This window comes from Cyanistes caeruleus, chromosome Z, assembly GCF_971803275.1.
Source record: "Cyanistes caeruleus chromosome Z, bCyaCae1.hap1.1, whole genome shotgun sequence".
Lineage (NCBI taxonomy): Eukaryota > Metazoa > Chordata > Aves > Passeriformes > Paridae > Cyanistes > Cyanistes caeruleus.
Genome location: NC_141732.1, coordinates 39,817,628 through 39,845,108, shown reverse-complemented (window position 1 = coordinate 39,845,108; position 27,481 = coordinate 39,817,628). Strand labels below are relative to the sequence as shown.

Here is a 27,481-nt window from a genome sequence, read left to right as displayed (position 1 = left end):
ACAAGCCAATATACACATTTAATTTATGCAGTCACATGTTTGCATGAAATAGATTTGTGTCACATACCATCTGATATTGCAGTAATAAATCCCTTAGACACATAAAATGTAAGATTCAACATACATTTAGAACAAAGTTATCTACAAATTTGAGGAAAGAAACTATTTCAGTAGAATCCACCCTCATTAAAAATAGCCAGTCAAGTATTTTAAACAGGTAATATACTGTGAATGTATACCTATGGGCTGGTTCTTTTATTTTTCAATTCTTTAGAGAGAGAAAATTGCAGAGATAAAAGCTCTTAAGCCTATGGAAAGGTCTCACATATTTATCATACAATCCTTCACAACTAGTTCCAATACAAAGGAAGTGAAATGACTTCTTAAGTCTCACCTAGAAGATAACCAGGGTGACCTTTCAAAGAAGTTTATCAATTTCATTGATGGTGAGTAAAACCTAAATCAGATTCAACTGAGCAGTAAATTTATTTCCACAGGGGCAAGCACCTAAATATTTAATTGTACATTTTTCAACAACCCAAATAATTTAATGAAGAAAAAGGCAGTCATTCTCTCATCTAAATCAAGAAAGAAAAACTTAACTCCTACCACTGAGCAAAACACAGACACTTTTTAATGGCTTTGCAGTGTTTTTGTTGTTTTGCTTTTTTGCTGGGGATACTACTTCCATCAAAGGTACTTATTTTCTTTACACCTACAGCTCTGATCAACGAATAATTTTCTGACAAAGGGACCCTTCAGGTGGGGTACATCTACAACCACACACAGATGGGGATTTGTGCACGCACATATATCTCTTGCAAATCCTTAGTAATTATATGCAATTGCTGAGTGGAAACAGGAATGCCTGAATTTCTTGCCTCTGGCCATTTTAGACACATTTTGTGAAAAGAAACAACAGATATATGGGAGGGGAAAAAAAAACCAAAAAACTGAGCACAGCATTTGTCTAGCAGACTCCTAGAGCTTGTTACTGGGAGCTTTTGTTTTTTGGGGATTGTGTGTGTGTTTCTGGTTGGATAGTTTTGCTGTTATTGTTGGTTTGGGGGGTGGGGGGGGGGTGGATTTGTTTGGTTTGGATTTTTGTCGTTCTTGTTCTTTTGAGAGATCAGGAGAGTATACTTGTGCATGTCCCTGTACAAGAGGGCAACCTCGGCAGGCATACGCCCACCCTCAGCTACGTTCCAGCCACACAAACCTGACAGGTTTCAGACCAGGGCCCTGATTATTGACTTCTTTGTGCAGACTACTCTTCTCTTCTTAAATGCCTTGCAGACAATTCTTACCATACAGATTAGACACAGCAGTATCTCGTGGCCCACACTGCAGTGGCTTGAATTACAGAGTCTACTGAGAACATCCAAGATGGGGCTCAGAAAGAAGGGCAATTTTGTAAGATTAGGTTGAGAGAATATTGATTGTCCCAAAGCCTGTCATTGGATCAGCTGGTCCAATGATCCCCCTTCCACAAACTGTCTTCCTTACATCTGCAGACAAACAAAAGGAGTCTCATCTGATTTTATTGAACAGTCAGATGTTCTGCTTGCATTAACAACTGGATTTTATTTCTTAAGTGTGACTTAATAAATGTCTTCCAAATAAATTCAAGCATTACTAGATGAGGTGAAAGCACAGAGAAGAATTATCTGTAAAATACTGTACTGACATACATTCTTACAAGTTACTGTAACTCTAGAAAACAAACCAGTGATATCCATGTGCAAATGACAGTCCCAAACACCACAATGTATTGCCAGTTTAGTCCTTCCTACTGTCACAAGAAACGATCTGCAAACCAGAAAGGTAAGGTAATGCATTTTCTGGAGATACATTACAGAATTAACTGTGTCCTCACACAAACTTTAACCAGACCACATCAGGCACGGCAAAACAAACAACAGCTCCTTTTCAAGTATTCCAGAATTATGAGTTTAATTACAATAAACCTAACCAATGTCAAGCACAACTTCAATGACCTGATTTAAGACATCGATTGAATGTTCATTTTGTTTTTTAAAGTCTGTATTGCTCCATTCTCCCCAGAACATATAAAATTTACACAGAGAGAGAATTCAAATCCAAGAGCTTCCACATCTCTAGGTCTCTTCCCCACATCCTGCATTGTTCTTCCAGTAACACACAATCATAACTCATTATCATTTTCAGTGGAAATGAGAACAAAGACATTCTATAAAAAAACAAAAAGCCTCCACATTTTTGTACATCTCTTTGTATATTCAATGACAAAGTTCATACATTATCATTTGTTTATTAAAAAAAACCAAGCAACTGAGCATACACTTATAAATCAATTATTTGGGGCAAGAAGAAAGCCTGCTTTACATTGGGAGAAGGAAGAAAACTCAGAAATACTGTTAAAGCCTGGCTTTAAAGTGAAAAAAAAAAAGTGGTTTAAAGTAGTGAAAACTACTCTTCAACAAAGCAAGAACTATAACCACATTTCATGCATTTTTCCCCCCAACTGCTTGGCTTTGCCATTTGCAAGGCATGCAAATCTTTGTGGACCTTGAGGTTTTACTCAGGCACAGGGAACACCAGCCGCCCCCACTTGTCTCGCCTTGCTGCGGTTCTGTCAGACCTGCTTTAGCTTCCAGACAACCTTTGGTCTCTCTGCTGCACACCAGCAAAGAGCTAACCAAGTCTGTAAAAGTTTTTCCTCTCCTCCTTGCTTTCCCAGTAGAACTGGCCATTTCCATAACCTTCCCCTGCTTTGCCTGTTCTTTTCTGTCTCCCAGCTAAGCAATCAGATGCACTAAGATATCACAATTTTCCAGTCTGCTAATTCCATATATTTCCAAGTCACTTCCATACCAGTGCTCTATCACCTACACATCTGCTCAGCCTGTACAACCCTGCAGAGAAACACACAACCAGGCTCTGTGCAAGAAACAGGGAACCTGCCTGTCCTTGCAATGAGGCCAACAGGTACTAATTTTGCAGCAGTGTTCAATCCTCTTTAGCCTGCCTCATATATAGGCTAATACTAATTTTTTAAGAGGATCAATGCAGAAAATGCCTAGTGGATTATGAGCTCACTGCTGTACATGAACAGAGAAAAAAAGAAATAGGCAGAAGAGCAGAGAAAGACAAAAAACGTGTGTCCACTATTTCTTGTACCAACAAACTTGGTTCTAAACTTCATACACTGTCTTCAATTAACTATATGTACAGTCTTTACAAAGATTCCTAAGTTCCTTATCTGCTTACATCTACAGATTATTATTATTTATCTGTTTACAGGTTTTTTTTTTTTTATTTTACCATCTGTTTTGTTTCCCCCCACAGGCCACAAGAACCAGCCACCTCAGTACAGAACAACGAAGTCTTGAAGTAAAGGCTGCTGTTTGGTGCTTTAAAAGACTTACGTGTCTAAAGTCTCAAGAGTTACAGTACTGAAAACAACATTCATGCTCCTCCATTAAATACAAGTCTTTTTTTCATCCTCCATCCCACCATAAAAAAAAAGAGAAAGCCCTACACCCAGTAAAAGGAAGTTCTGGTGTATTTATTAATTTTGTTTTCAGAAACACTAACATACCCAGAAGCTTGCTGCACTACAGCTGGGTGTTACAGGGAGCAGGAGGAAACAGAGCAGCTCTTGCACACTCTTGGCTAGAAGCAGAGCTCAACACACTTACTGCAATATCCTCCCTCCTCATGGTGAAGGCAAGCTACAGCAACACCTCCAGAAGCTAAACAGGACTTTGCATTCCTGGAACTTTACGGGCAAATAAAAGACTATAAAAGCTTTTTGGCCAAAATACAATTAAATGTAAGACCTCATTAATCCAGTTCTGGACAGCAAGATCTGTAACTTCCCAATCCAAGATGACAGCACACATTAGTCTGAAATAGGAAGTTCTGCTTTGTTCTTTATAGCTGAACAGCTATGGGAACATAAGTAATTTTTGGATCCTTTCATTAATTCATCTGAGAAACAAGGACAAAACCCTCGTATCAGAAGGGAAACAAAACAGCTTCTACATCTAGCCTGCACAGCTATATACAAGTTAACTGCAAACGGAAACTGCAGCAGTGCCTTTTGGTTTTCCCAAGCTCTTTTTGGTACTCAACCAGTTGTATGCTTCACTGAAAAGCTACTCTTCAGCCACTTCAGCTTCCAAAACTCAAGACACAAGTAAGGTTAAGTGGGACTTTTATCATTCTTTTCAATACGCTTCTTTTATCTATCTACCTAGACACTCAAGCACAAGACTGCTATGCAAAGCCAGATGAAGAAGGCCTTATAAAACACTGCTTTATCATCAGAGAAATGACTAGTTAGAAAAAAGGAGACAGAAAACTTCAGAGAAAGAACAACCAAACAAAAAGCCAAAAGCACTTCCCAGCTCCTTGTTTATTATGCAGGTTCCCAATTGAGCATACCTTTCTTCAGTTAATTAACATGGCAAACAGCAACTGAGTACATGGCATAACAGAGAACACTCTCCCACCAAACTGTTTAATATTATCACAATGAAAGTTTACTATCTGCTTTACTTGTTTTTGTTGTCATCTTTAAATCTTCAACATTATTCTCACATGCTACCCAGAATTTAAAGCACTGTGAAACACTGTCTCAGTCACGCCTACAAGTACTTGATTTTTAGTTTAATAAGAAACAACAGATCACCACCCATTCATGAATGCTTTCATGGTCATATACATTAAGAAACTGCTTTTCAACTAATTTATATTTTTAAAAATCAGATTATGGCACAACCACCTATCAACTTATCCAACACCTTTTGCAAACTAGGTGGCGTATGCAAGTATTACATCTAATGCTAGCAGCTCAGCACAAGAATTAATTTTGACATGATTGAAAGAGACCTCCCACTTGCCTTACTGCAAGAGAACAGCTAAGAAAATGTATTTTAAAACTAAAAGATTCATTTGGCACACACCCCCTAAGACAGCTGGGAGAGAGGGCAGGAGTGCACTGCAGAGCAAGCACAGTGCAGATTTCAACTCCACCCAAGTGGCCTTCAGCAGATGACAGATCCTCTCAAGTTCTCCAGCTCCTCCCCAGAAAAAGGCTGCGTGAAGCAGAGAACTCTGAATCTCAGCTACTCATGAGGCAGGCCAATATGGGATGTGCCAGGACAACCAAAGGTGCTTCCTGCAGGATCTTTAAGTGATATAAATCCACATATTTTGGCAGGGTATTGCTGTATCCACACAAGGTTAACAAAAAAGGTTATCAAGTGTTCAGTGTAATAGCTGTTTATGCAGGGACTGGGATGGGGGGAGGAGAGGGGACTGAATCATTATACTAGCAAAGAGATGGCAACACAATGTATTAAATCTGTGGGCACACCTGTACTTAGAGTGTCCAGAAAAACCTATGAATCAGTGTTAGTTTTGAAATAGAACAGTTAACATCTAACACTTCATTTGTTGTGGAAGTAGCTACCTCCCTCCCCATTAGCTACAATGGCTTTTGTTTCTTACAAAAAAAAAAAAAAAAGAAAAATTTTAAAAAGTAAGAAATTTAAAGAATAACTATAGACATATTTTGGTAGGTATGAATGCAAGCAGCTTTTGTCAGCAGACTGTAGCAATTCTTGACCATCGAGAAAGGTGTATAAAGTAATTGCTTCAGGCGAGGAGGGAGAGATGGTAAACTACTTCCTCTGCAAGCTAAGAGATCATAGTAAAGACAGACTTCATCAGTCAAACCAGCTCCCCATTTACAAAGCCTTTTTTTTTTTTTTCTCCCTCTAAGAATATACATGCAGTAACACATTCCCATGCCACTCATTTGCTTCCAGTGGAAAAAAGTCACCTATACCTCATCTCTGCTACCGGAAAGAATGATGAGTGGCCATCCATACATAGCCTGCTCACCCCAGGCAGCACACTGTACTAAGGCTCTTCCCCGCGCAGCAGGGAACATGGTACGTACAGTGTTTCACCCGACAGGAGCCACTCGGGTCTCTCTTACAATGCCCCTTTCTAACTCAGTTTGTAAATGATACTCCCACTCCGGCTCGGCCTCCACATTCGCCATCCATGAAGCCAGCACAGCTTCCTTTAGGCGCACTTGCGTAACTGCCTGAGCTCGCACTCTTTCTAATAAAAGAAGTCATTAAACAGTTCTCTAACAAAACCTCCATACAGGTATCCAAAAGGGAGTATGACATCAGTAGCTATTTCTGAGCCTGATGGGCACAAAGCAGCCAACAGCCGTGTGCTAATTACTGTAGGAATTTTCGTAAAAAAATAGGCTTTATTATCACACTGATTTCCAGAGCTACTAGAAACACCTGGGCGCTATAAACTTAAAAGGTGATGCTTCACATTTTTCAGCCGAACTAACTCCCCACAAGAGGTACATGATAATAAAGACATAAACGAAGATAGGAAAATGCTTCAGCATTAAACCAAAAAGCAGACTTGAAAAATCCCTTCAACCAACAGATCCATCAGGTTCCCTCCCACACCAGGGCAGCGATCAAGCTCCTGTTCCCCTCCCTGCTAAAGGCAGTCACGTAATAGAAAGGAGCTGCAACAAAGAAGTTACCACGGCTGCATTCATCCACTCAATCCTTCTCCCTTAAACGCCCATGATGCGTAGTTTTTTGTATACGCGGAAAATACCATGCAACAGCCCACACCTCCGGGAAGCGGTGAAGATATCCCCTCAGAATTAGCTGAGGGGCAAACGGGGACAGAAAACTCTCTCTTCACCAGCACCCTGTAAACTCGCACCTCTCTGGAGACCTGATTTAAACTCTCCTGACAGCTGAAAAATAAGGCAGCACTTAACAGCTCTTCAGAACACATGCAGCCGGTCACCCGGCAGCAAACACCCAGCACCGCGTCCTGCTCTTCGCTGAACGCGCGACGCCGGCTCCCAGCAGACAGCGGCCTCCCCGAAGCGCCCGGACACGCTCCTGGCAACCTGGGCTGCTGGCCCTTGGAAACCGACCGCTTCTCAACCGGGCGAAAGCGCCTCCCATCCGTCCTCAGCACCCTCGGGCGCGCCCCCAGCCCCCGTCTGCCCGGCAGGTGCGGTCAGCACGGGCGGCAGGGGCCCGACCGCCGCCCCGGGCACGCACCTGGCGGAGCCGCAGCCGGCGGCCGGGCGCTCGCTCCCGCCGGACTCAGCGGGGCTCGGTAGCGGTGGGAGGAAAATCAGATTTATAAACCTGGCAGCCCTCGCTCATTTGCTGCTGCTGCAGGCTCCTCCTCTCCGTCTCGCTCCGGCCGCGTCGCGGGCGGGGGCTGCCAGCGCCCTCGCCCCCCACCCGAACCCAGCGGCGGCCCGGGCCCCGTCAGGCGGCAGGACCGGCTGCGCTCCGTAGGTGCGGCCCAGCCGCCCACCCCCACGCCGGGTCCCCCAGCCCCGCACCCACCTCGGCGGGAGAAGGCGCGGCGGGCACGGACGGTCGCTGCCCCGGTGCCGACCGATCCCTCGCCGCCGCCTCCTGCTCCCTCCGCCCGCTGCCCGCCCCCCGCCGCCGTCTCCTCCTCCCCCGACCGGCGCACAGCCCGCCCCGCCGGGCGCTCCTACCTGCGGGGGGCTGGGGGGCTGCGGCGCTCCCCTCGCACGGCCCCCGCCCGCCTCGGCGCCGTCCCCGCGGCTGGGGTTGGGCCGGCGCAGCCCCCTCCTCCCGCGGCGGCGGGGGCAGGGCGGCGGGAAGGGCAGGCGTAGGAGGAGGAGTTGGTGCCCGTGTGTAACAAGTTTGGGTTGCCCCGCAGTATGGCGGCCGAGCGGCGCTGGGGGGCGGACCCGGCTCTGGCTCCCGGCGGTCCGGCAGGGGGGCTGAGCCGCCCTCTCCTCGGTGATGCTCGTCCCTTTCCCCGCACCCGCCGCAGCTCCGTTAACGGCAGCGGCCCCGTGGGGCGGCCGGAGCAGCAACGGCGCCGGGTGACATTAGCCCGGTCGCGGCGCCGGCGGAGCGGCTCCTCCCGCGCCACCTGGCGCTGCGTGGCTTGGCAAGGCAGCGAGGCGCCTCTGCCGAAAGCAGGTGCGGTGTCCCGCAGTTGAGCCGGGCCGTGCGAGAGCCGCCGCAGCTCCTCGCACCTAGTGCCACTTGTCGCGTTCCGCTGCTCCTCCTCCGCCTCTGTTCGTCTCGGCCAGGATGCATCCGCTCGCCGCAGACCACAGGGAAAACCGCACCTGGGATCCCGCTTCTCGGCATCATGGGACTGGAATAACGCGTGTCGAAAGCAAACGTTACTGGAATTATTGCACCTTAAAGCATAGGTTGGCTTAGGTGACTGCTTGGCGGTATATAGAAGGAGAGAAAATAGGTCAGTAAATGCCCAGATCTCACCCGCGATCCTTCTGCTGAGTCACTGATGAGTTATTGATTACCATCATGTCCGTGCACGCTGGTGTGACTGTTCAGACGAATGACACGGACCAACACATGGCTGTCGGGGTTTGGATTGGGGTTTGCTTTGGGTTTTTTTATTGCTGTGGAACAGGTGATACCAGTGTCATGAGATTGCCGTAGCTTGGTTAGCAACAGTCATTGAAGCAAGACCGAACAAAACGTTTAGTTCGTTAGATACTGGCACTTGCTTTACTGTCTGACCTTTAAATTCCAGCATTACACAACATTGTATTTTTACAATAACATGCTAGTCAATCTCTAATAATTCACGTTAGCCGTAGGCAAGGAGTACTGTCAAAAAGAAATGATAGAGGAAATCGAGCCTCTTAAAGACATAGAGACATAATGATAACCTCAGAGGAAGGAAGTTTAGATGCAAAGCATCCTTGATATTTCAGGGTCTATGAAATGGTAGAGTGTGAAGGAGGGTATTAGCATAGCCAGCAAACAGTCTGTTGTGTGGAAAACAGTGGGAAATCAGTTTTCCTGCATTACATTTTCAGAATGGTGGTTTAACTCAGTCTAGCTTGACATGGGGTAACCAGTGTTCATCACACCATTGACATCAAATAAGGTCATAATGCTATCAAAACACTGGGGAAGAAAGTCATACCCAGCTCTGGGGGGACAACAGCAGTGGGGAGCAGGAGGGGCTGAGAAGCCATGGTCTGCCAGGAAGGAAGGTGGAAAACCAGCTCTGATGATTAACCTAAGTCTTACAGGGCCATAAAAAAGGATCAGATGAGCCCATGCCAGAAAATTCTTGCTGCAAATACAGCAGCATGATAAAAAATCCTTACCATATTTTATTTGTGCAGTTGCTATAATTTATACTATCAGAAGATTAGCCTGCATCTCCACTGGGGCTGACTACTGGTATTAATATGCTAGCAAAACCCTCTGGTATAGACAAAACTAAACATCTCCTGAGGGATATGACTATGAAATGATATTCCAAGGGAAGAAACAAAGATTTTTTTTTAATCATTAACAAAATCTAGGGCTTGGGCAGTTCTTAGCTCTGAGTACGAAAATCACAGGAATTTTGTCATGTTTCCCCAGCGAGCCTGCAGTTTGCACACATTTCCAAAAACCTGGAGTGGCACAAGGGAACTGGACCAAAGACTAGCACCAAGATAAAATTTCCATTCTTTCTGACTCTATCCAGGTTAGATGTCTTGACCTCTTAAGAATTAAATTGTTAATTTGTATAATGTAGTTTTCAATCTCCATTCTCAGCAAAACTTGGAGAGTCTTGCAGACTTGAAGGAATTGATATTTGTACCTTTTCACATGGCAGACTCTCAGTCACATTTAGAACCTTCTTTCAAGTATAATATATTACCAAATGGGATTTGATGTCAAAAAGAAAACACTAGTAATAATAGTGTTGGGGACATACAGCTAGTACCATAAATTACACCACTGAAAATTCCTTTTGGTTCCAGTTACAAGTCATGTCTTTCACAGGACTGTAAAACAAATGGCCTCTGACACAAATTTGAGAAGTTTTCCAGAGGCCTGTAATATTAGTCTAGGTTGTATGTGAGCTAGTGGTGTAGGGCTGAAGACACTGGTCCTCACAGTAATTATAACTGATTTTGTTTTTCTAAAAAAGATAATAATCTTCCAAATACTGCATGCTGTGGCAATGAGATCATATAATGAACGGTTATTAATACATGTCCACATCAATTCCATAGTGGGTATTCCAAGGACATGGAGGAAACATGCTTTTAAAAACCTCTACTATAAGCATAATAAAGTCTAATCTTCAAAAGGACTTGTAATGCTTTCTGCAAAGTAGCAATATGTAAAGGCTGCCTCAGTCCTAGTACACTTGCTTCAGACAATGTGTTGAGGTTGAATATACACACGGGTATTTTAAGTCTAGGCAAGCTGTATCAAATCTCTGGCAGGAAAAAAAAAAAAAAAAGAGCAATTAAGCAAGAAAAAGGGGTTAAAGAAAGCTGTAACAACTGACGGTCTCTTAAACCCTCAGTCCTTAACTAACCTCAGGAACAAATTAGCTACAGGGTAGAAGATACAGGAGCAGAGTAAGGAATGAGAGGAGACCAAAACTGTCTCAGAAGCCAGGTCTGAGACCGAGGGCAGATCTGTCCAAGAGTGAGTGAGTGAACAGGTGGTAGGTTTTTACTAAGTCAGTGAAAAGGGCAGTGAACATGCCCACAGGTTTGCAAACCAATTTATAATGCAGGAAATAAGTCAGTAGCAGAGTGCATGAAAGAGAATAAAAGAATAAATAGTTGGGTTGAATGAATGCAGCTGTGGACAATTCTGAATAAAGTCAAAGTTTCAAGCTATACCTTTATATTGTTGTAATGGCATGATTTTCAGTCATTGACTTAAACCAGCTTTAGAGGAAAACAGCACACATTGCTGAAAAAAAAAAATCTCTTTTCACTACCAGCTGTGGGAAAATAACATAATAAAAATAAGGATTTAAAGTACATTTTACAATCATGACAATAAAAACAGTTTTGGAAACATTAATACAGAAAAATAAGCACACAGAAGGCATTTAAAAGCATTGCTCAATAAATTAACATTGATTAATGTTATTAAGCTACTAGAATAGACATAGACCTAAAACTATTTGCAGAGCAGGAAGATGCCATTAACTATCCTGGTTAGGACCTGATACACAACAGCTCAAAGTGATTTGTGCAAGATTATACACTAAGTCAGTGGCAGAACCACAGATGGATAAAGCCTTGACCTTTTACTTTTGTATCTTCCCCATCAGGCAGAGAAAATGCATTGACTTCACTTTTGCAATTACAGAGGCAGTGAAACTAAATTATAATATTCAAAGGGTTTTATCTCCTAACCTTGGGCTTTTCTGGGTTTTTTGGACTGAACACTTCCTATATCATTATGGATAAACATGGCAATTATGTAGAGGATACACTCAGGGACTTTAAAATTGTCCCTGTATTTACCATGTTTGTATGCCTAAAACAGAAGAAGAGAGAGCTTAGTAAATGCTACATAGACATCTGCATTTAAATGATGTAGCATAGGGGAAGTGCATGTCTGGATGACGTGGCAGAGGAAGGTCTTTTTCTCTGTCTTTGGTGGATCTGTGTGCCTGAGAACACTGTAAAGGTCACAGAGAATATTTTCATTTTCTAATCTGGAATAACAGATTTAGTGGAGTTACACTGTAGGTTGGTGTCTAACCATGGAGTTACCCATAATCTAGTGTCCATTAAATCTCACAGCACAGCCTGTTAGAGAGTTTGATAAAGGGAAAAAGAACACGGTGAATTTAGGGAAGGATAGGGATTCCCCTCATCCTGGTGCTGTGTCAGCATTCGTATTTTAAAATGAAATATTACTATCAAATTACACTAATAACATACTTTCCTCCTAGGCAAAACAGCAACAACAAATATTTTGTGTTTTCACTTATCAGTGTCCACATACAGAGCCTGTAATCTTTACACAAACAGCTAATATATGTGCATGGGAACAAAATTAAGAAACTATCCACTCCAATGGCCTTTTCATAGGAAGATGGCATGGAAAGACTTAGAATCAACAGTCAATGAATGATAAATGAATGATAAAAGACACTTTATCCACTCTACATGGTGGAAGTAGTACATGGGCTAGTGAAGGAGGCACATGTTTATTAATGAGAAAAATAATAAAAAAGGTGTCAGCAGTGCTTACCTCAGGGGACAAGGTCAATGAGGCAACATCAATAATATAGTACATTAAGAATAATGAAGAAACTAAAACTCAATATATTGTTTTCATATTTTTTGAAAATGCAATTATATTTCCAAAGAGATCAAATTAATGAAAATTGTTTAAGGTAGTCATCACCAGTCACAAGAATTATTTCTGATTACATGTTTTTCTCATGTAAAATATCCATCAAACTATTGGTGTGGGGTAACATATGCTAGTCATGAATAAATATGACACCAGAGAGGTGACAAAGGTGTTCTGTTGTTAACACTGGAAAAGCAAATGTAGGGTTTGACAGTAGTGGATTGAAACATTTAAAAACTTTATACTAAGCTTGCATTCTTCCTATATGAACCCTACGTTTTTATTGCCTGCACTATTACAATATTTTAGGATGTTTTCTTATTTCTCTTGCTTCTTTTTATAGACTAATAACTTCATATGATGCTTTACAAAAACAAATTAAGAAGTGGAATTATAGGCGATCTTTCTGGTGACAAACTTGATTGTAAAAGATAGTAACCACAGATCTGTTTCCTTTATGTGCGCATGTCTCAGATCATAGTGTGGCCTGGGAAGAAGGAAATGCATTACCACAGTATTGAGTGAAGAGTCTGCCTTTTCATCATTCAGCATAGCATTTTAATTCCATTACTTTCCATGCACACAGTTTACTCAGAGAGGATCACAATACTAGGGAGATTGTTTGACATCTACCAGTGCCTGTAACTACCTTTGACTGTAAGTTCTGCTGAATTACCCAGCTAAAACCTGTAGGCTCCCAACTTTGAACCTTGATAGAAAAACAGTGTTAAAGCATGTATGTCATAGTTGCTCCTGTTCTTGTACAGGAACATTATTTCTCAAATAATGACGATCCAATTGATTCCTGTCAACATGCAGAAAACCATGAATCCACAAAATGAGAAGTCAGCAGTGGAAATATACTGTGAATAAAAGGTGAAAGCAGACTGCTTTCCTCTCCTTGTGTAACCTTTTTTTTTTTTTTCCTTTTCTTTTTTTGTGCTGGCATCCCTTGTCCTTCTCACTCCCAAAGAATGCAAAAGCCTGATGTAACTTGCTTCTTGAACTAAGTTGCCCTAATAACCACCTCTTTGGTTGAAGCTAAACCAGGTCATGATTTCCCAGTGTGATGTCTGTCACAGGGACATTTTTTTTCCTGCCCTAGAGTAAGGTTTTCCTTTCCACCAGTTGCTCCTATTAGATTTCTGTTACTTTATATGGAGAACAAAGCAAAGGATCCAATTGCCTCACTATTATAAATTAAATAAAAGGACATACAGTACAGGAGAGGATGGGTTTTTCTAAGCTGATATGAGCAATTTGCTACTATCAAAACCCTCTTGGGAACAGAACTCTGTTCCAGGGAGTAACAAAAGGAAAAATGAATAGATTGGAAGGGACCAAGGCTAGTCTGACAAGAGACTCACAAAGATCATTTTAAAAGGTCATTTTAAGCCTGCAGAAATTTGGAACATTTTATAGCTTCTCTAAGACTTGTGTAACAATATAAGCGAGTAGTTGTGCACAATATCAGAACTCATATCTGTATCTTGCAGTCCTCCCTGAAAGGGAAAGAAAAGTGCGAAGACTGATGATTACTGCCTTTAATGTGCATCGAGCAGTTCGGCTATCAGGAAAAGATGCCTTTTATCTCTCTAAAGCAGTCCCCTCCTTAGAAATGATTTGTGTTTCTGCCAAACTGCCAGACCATACAGGAAAATTAAAAAAAAAAAAGAAAAGAAAGAAGTTTGGGAAGTAGAGGAAGCAAAAGTTTTATAGTAGAGCAAGTTTGAATTATTTTTATATAATCCTGAAAATTCTCCATCGCTTAAACAAACATTATTTATAAGGAAAGAGATTCAATCTCTGTGATTAAACACTCTGTGATTTTGTAACTAAAATTATCATGTTGATGAAAATTTTTATCCATTTGCAAAAAGTTTTTATCCTGAAGGTCTTCTCATTTTGGAAATTAATGTTTGTTAACTAACACTGAAAATACATATATATTCAATTACAGATAAAGCAATTTGATTAAGCATTTCTCTGGGAACAATTTATCGGTATTTTGGCATAAATTTGCAATGTTTTAATATCAAGGAAAATTCTAAGGCAAGAAACGAGGTATCCAAAATTCTTGGTAGTCTTCAGGGAAACAGGACATGGTAAATAATGACAGCAGTAGAAGTCTGTTGGTCACTCAGGTTTACATCTCATGACCTCCTTGCATCAGAGATGTGGGCTGTGGTCACCCTTGCAAGCTGCCGTCCTGCAGCTGCATCCTGGTAACTTAATTTACCTGTGCTGAGCCTGGCAGAACTCTTAAGGAAAACCTATTAGCTCAGATTTTGGTTCTGCATTCTTTTGTGTGACACTGAAGTGATTTGTTACCCAAACAGCTGTCTGTCTTCCCTCTGCCACAGCATGGTCACTGGCAAAAAAAGGAGGCAAGGAAGGTGCATGGGAGGGCTGAACTGCACATTTGGGCTTACGTCCTGGACAAAAGTGAAACCTCTTCCTTGCACCTTGTTGCTGAGGAACCGACTCTGCTACATTCAATTAAGTATAGCTGATATAGCTACTAACCTTAGGAGTAAACTAGGAGAACTGGGAAAACATAACGTACCCTTTGTTTTTCCTTTGATTAAGGCTTAACATTTCTATTTTAGGTTAAGAGAGGTAAAAAGAAGACTAAGAAAAATGTCAGCAAAGGAATTATGAAGGACCTTAGCTGATAGCCACTGCTCTTTGTTTTGGCTTTAGGAATGAAAATAGAGAAAGGAAAGTCAAGTAGAAAGCAAGTATCTTTAGTAAGAAATAGCCAAGATAAAGAAAAAAAAAAAGAAGTAGAGAAAAAAAGGTCAGAGAAAAATATCAGAAAAATGTAATGACCCGGCTGAGCCTGTTATTTATATGTTTCTCACATTTAAAATATGTTTTTCCACTGAGATAAGGAGAAAGATAAGAAATATTCTGTAATTAGGAGCAATAAAGAAAGTCCACTCCCAGACTTCCTAGGGTTTTGAAGTTGCTTTCAAGGCCTGTTGTTTCTGGTTGTTATGTATCTTCAGTGTTAGGGCAGGTCTGGAGTTTCCAGCTTCTGGGATTCGTTGAGTGATATGCCTAGGGGCAGACATTTTAAAGCAATGCTTTTGAGACTCACTGGAAGTCTACTTCCATTGTGTAGTCAGTCTATATCTATTGTGTACACTCCTTTACTGGAAAAAAATACCCTACAAAAATACCCTACAACAAAAAATTACTACAACAAAGGATAAGGAAATGATATTTACTTCTTTCTGTGCCCACTTCTTTGACCTTGCAGCTGCACAAATAGCTCAGTCAAAGACTGTCTGAATAGATTTCAGGGATCAGAATCATATCAGCACCTTCTGCTCACTGTCACACTTCATACAGATCCTCCTGCCTTTTTTCCGCATGAAGTCCCATTATTTTAAGGCAAAGACAAACACAGTGCCAGACTCCCTGGCTGGTGCTCCCTTACCTGGTCCAGAGCCCAACCTCATTTGTTTGTCTGCAAGTTAGTCACTTGGAAATCATTTTATACATAACAGCCAAGGAAGTCTGGTAGTATGAAATTAATAGATAGAATATAATGTCAAAAAAGCCAACAGCATCAAAAGAGCCGCTCATGAGTCTCTGTATGAAGCAAAGAAACAAGTAAGCCTAGCCCAAATCCAAACATGTTAAGCTACCTACTATTTTTGCAAAAATAACAGATACTTTCACAAACGGTAAGTGATAGATCTTCCAGTGTCTAAATACAGATACAAAATACAGATACAAAATGCAGGCTAGGATTGCCCATTTGTGCAGGAAATTACCAGTGGTAGGAGCTGAGGAAAGCAGTGCCGGTGGTACAGTAGGCTGAGTTGAGAAGCCAAACTGTTCCCAATCTCAATGCAATGGACTGGTGGCACAGCATGCGCTTATACCATGTATCATTAAAGTTTCATGCACTGACTTATTTAACACATTTAAAAATGGGATAAGCAAGTGCTCTTCCGAGGTTTTTACAGCCTATTAAGACCATGTCCTAGTTGTGAGGCATTATTGTCTTGTGTCCTTGCTGAATCTTGCTAATTACTTTGTTTTCAATTAAATGGAGAAGGCAAATAGTAGCATTTACGCAAGGCCCCTTTCTGGACCTTTAATCTCTTCAGAAGTGAAAGACTGTCCTCTTCAAACCTTAGTCTGAGCAAAAATTTCTGTGGGATGTTCTCAACTGTTCCCAGCTGTCTGATCACCAACTGAATTTGATCAGAGGGTGGTGCAAGGCAACTTGCCCCTTCCATGCTACATTCTGTGGGTGTAGACACGGCTACACGTGTCTACTACTACTAGAGACACGGCTGCCCCTCTGTGTCATCACCTCTCTCCCCTTTTCCCTGGGTTTTATAGCACCACAGCCCCTCTCCTCTTTTCCCAAGTGTCAAAAGTGTGATGTCAGCTCAGCTTGGCACCAGAGCAAGTTGAGCAAAATCCTGACCTGATGGGGAGGAACAAAGTTTCAGGGCAAATTGCTTCACCTCTAGCAAAAAGTACAGATGTGGAGGACAGCATGTTCTTCCCAATAACACCTCCCTTCTCAGAAGGATTTGTGAAAATCCCTGCAAACACAGTCCTCGTCACAGAGCTTTCCCACAAAAGGAATGACACTAGCAAATGCCACTATTTAGAATGCTCACTGTTTTTTTTTTCCTTAATTTTGCCAATTCTACCTCTATCTGGGCTTTACTGGTAATTCTTGCCCAGTTTCCAGTCACTTTATGATAAACCAGATGTAGCCGGCACTCAAGCAGGAATTGTTCTTCTAATGGCCAGCTGAAAATATAGTTAGGGTAAAAGGCGTATAGTGATTTAAAAACATGTATTTAGGTCCTGATAAAACAGAATAGGATATTTGTCCACGTAGTTAACACTCCTTTTGATGTTTCAGACCAAGAAAATTAAATCGCACAAGATTTTTTTCCCTGTGTTCTGCCATATGTCTGGCTGACTGGCTTACAGCAACGAGTGCATGAAGACTTCAGGGTAGTTTTGGAGTGCTGATTAATGATAATTTGAAGCTGACTGAGCACAGGTCAGTTTAACTCAAGTTTTAACTTGAGTTTAAAAAAAGGTAAACACATTTCTGTCAGTAGTGTGTGAAATAGCAGGTTTTATGGGGGTGCAAAAGAGCCTGTCCACAGCTCATGTAGCTTGACAGCCCTTGTGCAATGTATGGGACTCTACACTTACACCTCCCTTCCTCCTGTCCTCAGGCATCCAAGTGACCTTTATGGTGACACATTTCTCAAATGACCAAATGCAGTACAGATACCCAGTCAATAGGCATGTTTGCTGTGCTTGTTTCATAATGTGACTGGAGGTAGGACCTGCTCTCAGATTCACAAAACACCTAAATGTATCCACCAACCAGAACTAATTCACAGTATGAATTAATTAACGAGAAGTAAAAGTTCAAAAAAGGTGAAAACTGATGATTTTCACCCTTTATTGTGTATTGCTCCTCCCTGTTCTAAGAACAGCTCAAAATGAGTTGCAGGAACTGTGATTTGCATTGCTTGGTCATGTTTATACATGTTGTTAAACCACTCTCCATGCTGGTTTAGTTACACCCAGTACTGACACCCGTGATAAATGTAGGATTTTATGAGGCAGTTTATAAAGCTCAGATCCTCATGTACTAGGGATTCTGCTACAGATAACAGAACAGCTCATATCGGAGGGAGCTGTGTACTTTTCTGTTGGTAGGTTTTAAGGATTGCAGATGATTGATCATTCAGTCCTAACCTGTGTAGCACAGAGGTCAGTGAATTCAGCCAGCTTTTTCTGCAGCTAGTGCAAATGATAAGCATCATGGTTTTTTTCCTGGAGCACAGTGCAGTAATCTTATTTGAAGACGAAGTAAAGATGGCAGGATGCAACTCCTCCAGGTTCAAAATTAAATATGGTGTTTTATGGTGTGGGAAGCTTGTCCAGCTGGTATTCAAAGTGTATGTAATTGCTTCTCACAGTTCTGCTTTGAAGGAGAGACTGTCAAGTTTTCATGATTATCTGCCCAGCACAATTCACAGACATGAAAGTCACATATAAATGTTTACAGACAGATATACATACCCACCATGCAAGATTGTTATTCATCCTACTCTCTTACTTTCAAAGAGCCAGGAAGGAGAAGAAATGCTGTACTGGTATATATAGCCTCATGAAGAACAAAGGATTGCATACAGTAAAATAATGCAGCACAGATCTCAAGGGAATTAATGATGGTTTGGTTGTTGGTTTTCCCCCTACCCCACCATGGAGCCTGTAAGTCTGAAAACCAAACACATGTGGGAATAAAACAGATTTCCTGTGTGCGTGGTAATCCTTCAAGAGCAAGTCTGTAACAGCAATGCTGCCTAACCAGTGTGTTTTCAGATCGCAGCAGTGTGTGATCTGTTTGAACCAAGAGGTGATCAGTTAATGACCGCTTGGACACTTTTTAGGCACTTGAGAAAATTGTAGCAACCCTCAAGCCTTTTACATCCTCCACTGCAGCTGCAAGCCGACATGCTCCCTTGTTGCTGAAGGCAGCAATAAGCTTAGGCAGCTTAGCCCAGCCAAAGTAATGAAATTACATGTCGCAGTTCAGTTCGCCGTGGTCAGTGCCCTCAGCCTCCATTTGGAGAATAATTTTACTGATAGCAACTGTTCTCAAAGCTTGGTAATACCAGCTCTTGCCTCCTGCTAGTCTTTGTGGAAATAAAATCCCTTATTTTCCTTTTTGATTAAATAAAGTATCTCACAAAGCCAAAATGACAAAGCTTTAATGGTATTACGAAGAAAAAACAATAAATTTGTCTGTAACCTCGGAGAAAGAAATACCAATCAGACTGGAGAGTGCAGAATAAAAAGGAGCACTGATTGATAACTCTCTGGGCATAAAGCTGAACACAGATGCAAACACATCTTCCCTAATGGAAATATTATCACATTTGGTAGCAATTTTATTGCTGGCCATGGCTGTCTCCTGGCATACAAAATACAGTAAGTTCCTCTGGGAACAGAAATCTCCCTGAACATTCATGTGTATGAGGCTACCAAGTGTTTGGTGATGATCCAAGCTTGAGGCTTGCTTCTGTGTCTCTCCCCTGAAATCAGCTTTCATTCCTAATCTCTGCTCTGCACATGCATGGATCTGTTTCAGGTGTGGTGTCTGTTTGTTTGCAGCTATCTTTTTTTTTTTTGAAGCTGAGCATTTCCTCAAGCAGCTTGCAGCAAGGCTGCTGGAGTGGTCTCCCAGAAAGCAGGCAAGGGTAACAGGAACACCTTCATGCAGTCTTGCTACCAAATGCTCCATACTATAAAACAGCAGCCCAAGTAATTACACTTTTGTCAGCACTTCTCTTGATTCCCTGGATTAGTACAAGGAAGACAGGCCATACTAGAAAGATCAAGGGCTGCGATGACTAAGGAGTTAATTAGGGAGGTCTGTACTTTCCTGGCTCTTGCTAGACCTACTGCTGCTGTAGAGATGTGAGTAGGGCCATACAGAGAAGGCCAGAAGGAGAAGGCCAGGTGTGAAATCAATGACCTGCTGATGTGGCATTCAGGGCTCGGGGAAGCTGTTCCTTGAGGAGCCTTTCCTAGGAAAGTCGAAGTGTTGCTCTGACAGCCCTCCCGCTTTAGTCTGCCGACTCAGCCGTCCTGTTTATGCATTCCTCCTGGATGCCTTTATCCTGCTCTGCAAGGTTTTGGGTGGCTTCTTATCAAATTAATTTCCCATCTTTCAGAAGTTGTTATTCATTAGTAATGCAGAAAAGCTTCCCATGCACTACAACCTTGTAAATGGAATTGGCGCTGACAGCAGTAAATGCCTTATAACGTTCCCTTGCCAGGAAGGCGGTATGTTGCCCCACTGCCAGTTTTCAAAAACATTTTAATTTCTCAAGTGAAATGTAAGAGTAGGAAGATGCAGTCTGAGCTCAGAAATCAATATCTGCTGCTAACAAAGCTGCTCCTTTGGGATCTTATCGGTATGAGCCAGCATGATAAATTGAGAGAAATTATGTGTGATCAGGTTTTGTAGAAAGCAGTTACATTATGATATTATTTACCATTTCTGCAGCACCATAAAATGGTAAGAATGACTTGTCCCCACACAAAGTATTTTGGTGCAATTTAATTTTCCTCAGCATGCATACAGTTACTGCTTAAACCAGAATTAATATTACAGAAATCCCTTGTTTATTGTTAGCCTGTGGAGTCTAAAGTATTTGCACTCAATGGTTTATTTATAAACATTCTTGATCCTTTTTGCTCAAATGGGATAAAATCCTTACTTAAAATAAGTATTCTGCAATACTCCATCTTTGTTTACTTTACACAATGTCAGGCTTCCATCCTTGATGTAGACTGGAATATGTTCCCAGCCTGACTCCTCAGTCCCCACTGGGTTAACTATGAAAATTGATAGTAGGTGGTAAGCAGCCAAAAAGCACTTTAACCCTTTCAGAGGAGGTCTATGACTGTGTTTCTTATGAATGAAGATGTCCATTCATTAGTAATGTAATTTTAATTTATTGCATGCTTAGTGAGTCCCGAGTCAGTTACAGAAGGAGAAAACATGAAGCTTAGACTATAAAAAAAGGAGTCATTGCAGCATGCAGAAAATACTGCTCTTGGTTTTGCCATATTCATGAAGGAAGTATGTGGCAAAAAAGTAGCTTTTTCGATCAAAGAGTATAACATTTTGGTTTTGGGAGTTTTCTCTTTGAAACAAGGGTTCCACATAAAAACTTTGAATTTCCTCCGAGATGTGCTGGGAGCCTGGTAAAGTGCCCTTTCATTTGTGAATCATGTTTCCTTGTGAGCCAAAATGAGAAAGAAAGATCTCCAAGGTAGATGTGCACTATGTTGTGCTGTTGTTGGCTGGCTGCCCTGCAGAGGTGTATGTACTCTCTGGAGAAAGGTAGAGAGATTTCTTTTTTCAAGAGCTTAATCTGTGTAAGAGGTCAAGCTGCAGGGATAAATGAGGTCTGTGGCACCTCCAGCTTGTGGATTGCCCAGAAGGCCCCTCGGAACAGCTTCTGGGTCGTCCGAATGTCGGCAATTCTGCGCCACATCCCCGAGCCCCAAATATATTTTGTGGTATCTGTTATTTTCTGAATTTCGGTGCTTCTGCGCTGGTCTTGGCCACTTTCCAAAAAGGCAGCGTGGAAACTATCGCATGTGACAGGGATTGCCACCTGCCCGAGTCTTGTCAGACCTCCTGCGGATCGCTGCTGGAATAATCAGGTAGGAGTGGAAGTCTGAATTTTAATGAAGCTTTTAGACTAGACAACAGTGCTGTGAGGGATCCGATGGAAAAAGAATCTTCCGCTATGGCTGGCATTTATGGAAGCATCAGGGCTTAACCTTCAGCTATAAAAAAGAAAAGGAGAGGCTGATAACAGAGACATTGTCCTCCCTTTAGGAGGGCATTGGCAGTCCTGCCGGCTTGCATGAGAACAGGCAGTCTGCCCTGGCATTTTAGGTTAATGGTTATGCATACTCCACACCGAATTCTTTCCTTTGAGATTAGGCATTCTCAGCTCCAGCCTGAATTCCCGGAGCCCGCTGCGGAGCAGGGACGGCTGTGCCCGTCGGTGCCCTCCCTCAGGCCGCGGGCGGGTCGGGGAGCTGCGGCCCGCGGCCTCCGCTCGGCGCGCAGGCCGCCCGCCCGCCGGCAGCGGGACACCGCGGCACCAGCTGCCGGGGCCTGCTGGCCTCCGATGGATCTGTGCTCGCAGCCTGCCTCTCTTGTGCAGCCAGACAGACCGCACCGGCAGAAGCTTGGCAAAAGCGTGGGCCGCGCTCGTTCTCGTTTTGGAAGAATTAACTGAAAAGCCTCCCTAGGTATATAAACGCCACGTTGAGGAGGAGGGGTGGTGAAACACGGTATTACAGGAAGTATCGGCTCAGTATCAGTTGTGTTTTGACTAAAATGAAAAAAGAAAACAGGACCTACCAGATAACCAGATGTAAATCCACAAGAATTGGCAAAGATAGTTATGCTTAGGATGATTTTAACGGGTCACAGTGAGGCCCAGAGTCAATGACACCTAGCTAACACATGAGTTCTTCTATTTGGAAGAACTGTTAGAAGAATAAGGCTGTCAAAGTGCAAGGAAGAAAAAATTATGCATATATGTATACACCTACATCTGTATATACATATACAGATACATGTTACATCCTTAACACTTCGTTCTCCTGAAAAAAAAAAAAAATCAGATGCAGATTTTTTTCTCAAGGTAAGCCTGTCACAGGTGTAGGTCACATACTAGCTGGAAGCTTTTTGATCTCACAGGTTCCTTTTGTTTCCCAGCTGCCCTTTGAGTGTTATGGAGCGGAGCCATGAGAACATATCAAAAGCAAAGACGGGTTTGAACTGAAGACACAGCCATCAATAAAACTAACTCTGTACAAAACCTGGGAAAATCCAGAGAGATTTCCTGAAACGAATTGCACAAACCAAACACCCTGCGGCTGAGGAAGTTTCTGCTGTACCCATGCGTTATGAATCCACAAATATCACGGCAAAGATGGTGCATTAACTGCTGCTAATGAGTGCAAACATGAGTATAAACACTGGGAAATACTGATGGTGTTTAAAAACAAACAAAAACCAGAGTGAAACAGAAAAACTCTCTCCCTTCGCAGGACCTGTCTGGACAGGCTGCCAAATCCCTGCCTGCAGCAGCTCCCTATGGGAGCCTGATCCCTCTTTGTCCCATCCCTCTCCAAGGCAGGAGCTCAGACACCCTGCCTGACTTCACTGATTCCCTCTCTGCCACCACTTGAGATGCAAGTGAGTGGCAGAGGGAGGATTGGGGGTCCTTTTTATTTCCCTTGTGTCTGCTAGCTGGGTGATTCAGTACATTCACTTTTTTTTTAGTCCCTGGATGTTAGCCCTGCTGTTCTCAATAGGATATTCTTCATTTCTACTTGCAACTGGTTTTTTTCCTCCTTCATGTTATTACTATTATCTCAACTGGGTTAGATGAAAAACTGTTTTCGTACACTGAGGAAATATCTCTTTCCCAACAGTTTAGTTGCTACCCCCACAACAGACTGGAGTTTGCTCTTGTGGATTTTAGTTGTCTTTTCTCCCCAGAGTCATCCTGTAGATGCTTGCATTGTCCCTAAAGGGCATTGTGACTTTCCTTTATTTTTTTTCTTTTCTCCTTACTGTCCCCATGATATGGCAATAAGTTTAAGGGACACTATTTTTTTTTTTTTTTTCCCTTCTACATCTGCCATAATGACTCATACAGCTCCTGAATCTATAGATGGTGCATTTTTCACCCCCTAAGTAGGACATTCACGACAACCTTTCTCCTGACAGCAGACCACTGTGCTAAGCAGCAATCTGTCATCTGCTGCTTTGGGCAGCCATCCTGAAGAAGTGCTCTTGTACACGCTGGGAGCAAGGACAGTGATGTGCAACTGTTGGGATGTATCCTACATGGGGTTTGTCCTGTGGAGAGCTCTTCTGTGTGCCCATGTTTCTGAGCACTCTGGGATGTGCTGGCCTTGCTGGGAGATGCAGCTGCTCAGGTGTGGGGCTGCCCTCAGACTTGGCCAGCATGGATGCATCTGTCAGGATGATGCAGTTGATAAGGACAGAAATAAACCCATGAATCAAGTGGTGTTGGGAAGTCTGCAACAGGCTCTGGGAAGGAAACTCACCCCATAGCACTGCAGTAATGGCTTAAACCAGGTGTGAGTAAAAATCAGATGTGACCTCACCTGAAAACGTGTAAGGTACAAAGAACTCTGGTTCTTTCGTCATCCTTTAGTCTCCATTGCCTCTACTAGGACTGGCCCAAAATCTGTCTGAAAACTCTCTTTCTTTGAGTCTCTTTCTGAAAACTACACAGCTGCCCAATTACATGATGGGACACCTATGGACATGCCTATTTTCATGTACTTCTAGGTCTTTGCAGGACCAAAATTCTCTCTAGCACTTTCTTACCATAAAGTTGTTGCACAGTTTTGGTAGATTGTAAACCATTAATCTAATGAGGTCTAATTACAAAAGGAAGTAATTTTAATATGTGTTGAGTGAAATCCCCCTCCCCTATGTTACACATTTCTAGATTTACTGCACCCAGTTTTCAAGTTTCTCTGATTTCTTCTTTTTTTTTTTTTTTACTATGTGACAATTTAACCAAGAATGCAATGCACTTCAGATTGCCTACCCTTATTAAAAATCAGTAGATTTTTCACCCACACTTTTTTTCCCTTGCTTATCTGCAGAGCAAATGCAGACCTATTTGCTTAAATCAAGGCTTGCAATTCACCAGAACATCAAAAGAGCAGCCCCTATCAGTTCAGTTGCTTTTATTATTGCAGCTTGTCTCCATGATCTCCACTGCGTTCTTGCTGCAAAAGGAGGTCTCTTTATCACTTTCCTTCTGCTCTTAGTGGAATCTGCCTTAGCAATCAGAATAATAATGATTTATCTCCAAGGGAATGTGAATGCAAGCCAAGTTCCCTTGGTATAGGGAAATCAGTTTGGTATTGTTTACTCATCCCCTGTGGATTCACCAGATGGCATCAGACAGCATAATTTGGATTCTGTGCTCAAAAGAGAGGGAAGGCTGGAGCTGCAGGAATTGGTAATGTGAAATTACCAGGAACAGTTCTGATCTTTTTTTTTGAGGATATGGCATGTCTTTCATCTTTGTTATAGAACATTCAAGGAACCAAATTGTAGCACACCTGGACTCTTAACATCTTAAGTAAACCATTTTTAGCATGGTCATTTATGAATTATTTTGGCTGCTCTTCCAATAACTGCTTCCTCTGGAGAGGATGCTTTTCCAGGGCTGGGTTGAAGGTCCTGAGCAGGTCAGCAGAGAAGAGGCAGTGGGAAATGAGGTGTTGCAGCTGTTTTCTTCTAGGCCAGCACTGCTTCAGTTCTGTAAATAGAGGATTTAGGTTTCTGTTCTTTAAATATCCCAAGCATAAATTATTCACTCAAAATACATTTGTCAAAGAAGAAGCACTAGGAAAACAGAAGTGGAAAGCCTTAGCAGAGTCTGAATGAGCTACAGCTTTACTGACCACAGCACAAAGCACTCAGTGTAGCCTGACGTCCCAGCCCTGAGGGATGGAGAAGATGATCTAATCATTCTTGTCCATCTTGTTTCTACAGTTTTATTATTTGAATTATTTTCAAGCCAGATACTAAACGGACATAAGCTTTTCTGTAGTGAATCTTGCTGCACTGATTTATAGCTGCTGAGTGTCTGGCCTTTGCGGACTGTTTTAACCTCTAGAATATTGATTTCTCCTTTTATTTTCCCTGGTGCTGCAAGCAAGCCCCTTGGTCAGGATCCTGGGTTGTGCAATATACAAAAGTGTGATGGTGCCATGATTTGTAAGAATGTGCAACCAAAAGGGTGAAAAGTTCAGCAGTCTTAGCTGCAGCGCAGCGTAATCACCGTAAAAGGGGCCACGGCCTCCAAAAATCACTTGACAGCAGTGTTTGCTGTGTGGAACCCATTCTGCTGCAGATGAAGGACCAGAACCAGAGGTGAGTAGCGGGTACAGGGAGCCCAGAGGAGTGGGTCAGAGGACCCAGTACAGGGTCAGGACATTGAGGGGAAGGACATGAGGACATTTTTGGTAGCTGTCCACTCAGGAGAGCAGCTTTTTTGGAGCTGTTCACTCCCTGACAGGTCTCATTGCCTCTGACCCTTCCTTCCTGGAATCACTGCTCACCACATCCATTCTCTCTTTCTCCCCTTCTCCCTGCTGCTGTCCTCCTTTCAGAGCAGGGCTTCAGCTCAGCCTCAGCTGTCAAGACTCTGAAGGCCCCTGGTAAGATCAGAAACTCTAGCTGAAAGGATTGCTTGTAGCAGAGGACAGTCTATGAAGGCAGAAGAAGTGTGAAGTTTGGGAGCATAAAAATAGTTTGCAAAGCACCAGTGGTGCGGATCTGCCAGCCAGATCACTTACCAGAAGGCATCTGAGAGGGTGGTGGATGCTGATACCCCAAAGGTGAATTTTGGTTCTTGAAGGATAGTTCTTCCTCGTTCTCAGAGGGACAGTGCCAAGCTGCATCCTTGCTCCTGAGATACCCCGGAAGAGCCACTGAAGGGAAAGAAGAAGGTGAGGGGCAGACCACCCACTGCACCTTCATGCCAGCAGCTACAGAAGGTGTTGAAAACTTCTGGAGACCCAAATGATACATGGGCTTATCATGTGACAGAGCCACCAGTATGAAAGAGTCCAGACCAGGAGCTTCAGTCAGTCCCCAGTCCTTCTTGTGACTTCAAAGATGGCTGGGCCAGTCAAAGGGGTGTCTGTCAGGATAAAATATGCTCCCAGTTTTAGCTAGGCCTGATACAGATATGCCTTTCTTGAGGAGGCTAATTAAAGTGATAGAGTATCTATCATCTTCGCCCACACACATGCTCTGTCACGAGTGGTTTGCTTCCTAAAAGGAATATACACCTGCCTATGATACAGCATCCCAGAGGAGACTGTTGCAGGAGCAAGTATTACCTTGTGCTGTCCCTCCTATGGTTATCTGTGTTAATGACAGTGGAATTCAGAGCTAGGAGTCTGCCTGCTGTCTGTACCCTTCTGTATCTTTATTTTGTAACTGATGAATAAAAAAAGTGAGCTTTTGCTTGATTTTAGTGCTGAATTACTGTTCATTAAAAGCTTATAAAGGAGAAAAAAAACCCTGGAAGATCTCATACATTCCAAACAGTTTTTGAAATATTCATTAGGCATACGGTGACATACATATTTATATGTAAGCACAGTACATATTTGGGTATTTAGCTGCCAGGGAAAGGGTGTGATTTTATTCACATGCAGTGGTTGCCCCGCATGTTAATATTCAGATTTAAGTAATGGAATATCATGATGACTTTGAAAGACTTGTATGGTATCTACAGCTTGGTTAACCATCACAGAAAAACTGCTCTTCTCCCTGTGGGGAGAGTGTGCCAAGGGTGCAGGGCTCATACAACCTTCAGACATCTTTTCACTGTGTTTTTTTCAGCTTTTTATATCCTGGTGGTCTTGCAGGAGCAGGGTTTGCCGTTCTAAAGCCAATGCAGTGGTTATTGCCATGGTCTGGATCAGGTTCCTGCTGCAGATGGCCAAAAAGGGGGCAGTGGCGTGGCAGGTCCTTCCTCAGTGCTGTGCTGACTCACAGTCCGTGGCAGTGGGGCTTTCCGTGGCTGGCAGGCTGGTGTGGCGTTCCTGCTTTTGCAGGGCACAGGGTAGTGAGGCTGCCTGGCAGCACTGCAGCTGCAGCAGGCTGGGGCTTG

The 27,481-nt window shown here is 42.7% G+C and overlaps 1 protein-coding gene and 2 long non-coding RNA genes across 8 annotated transcripts in view; 2 read left to right on the top strand and 1 right to left on the bottom strand.

The window, feature by feature from the left end:
* Positions 1 to 7,652, bottom strand: part of SEMA4D (semaphorin 4D) — an 83,562-nt gene extending 75,910 nt beyond the window's left edge. For 2 of the 6 annotated variants that reach the window (XM_086869121.1, XM_086869127.1), the window contains exon 1: positions 6,757 to 7,041. The gene's annotated coding sequence lies outside the window, so the exon portion shown is untranslated. The other 4 variants (XM_086869125.1, XM_086869124.1, XM_086869120.1 and 1 more) reach the window with 4 other exon arrangements.
* Positions 7,653 to 7,780: 128 nt separating this feature from the next.
* Positions 7,781 to 10,714, top strand: LOC111941745 (uncharacterized). The gene is made up of 2 exons (XR_002870232.2): positions 7,781 to 8,304; positions 9,453 to 10,714. It is a non-coding gene; the product is annotated as an uncharacterized LOC111941745 (long non-coding RNA).
* An 11,062-nt stretch (positions 10,715 to 21,776) lies between these two features.
* Positions 21,777 to 26,834, top strand: LOC111945900 (uncharacterized). Its single transcript, XR_002871869.2, has 3 exons — positions 21,777 to 22,040; positions 22,513 to 25,728; positions 25,968 to 26,834. It is a non-coding gene; the product is annotated as an uncharacterized LOC111945900 (long non-coding RNA).
* Positions 26,835 to 27,481: the final 647 nt, after the last annotated feature.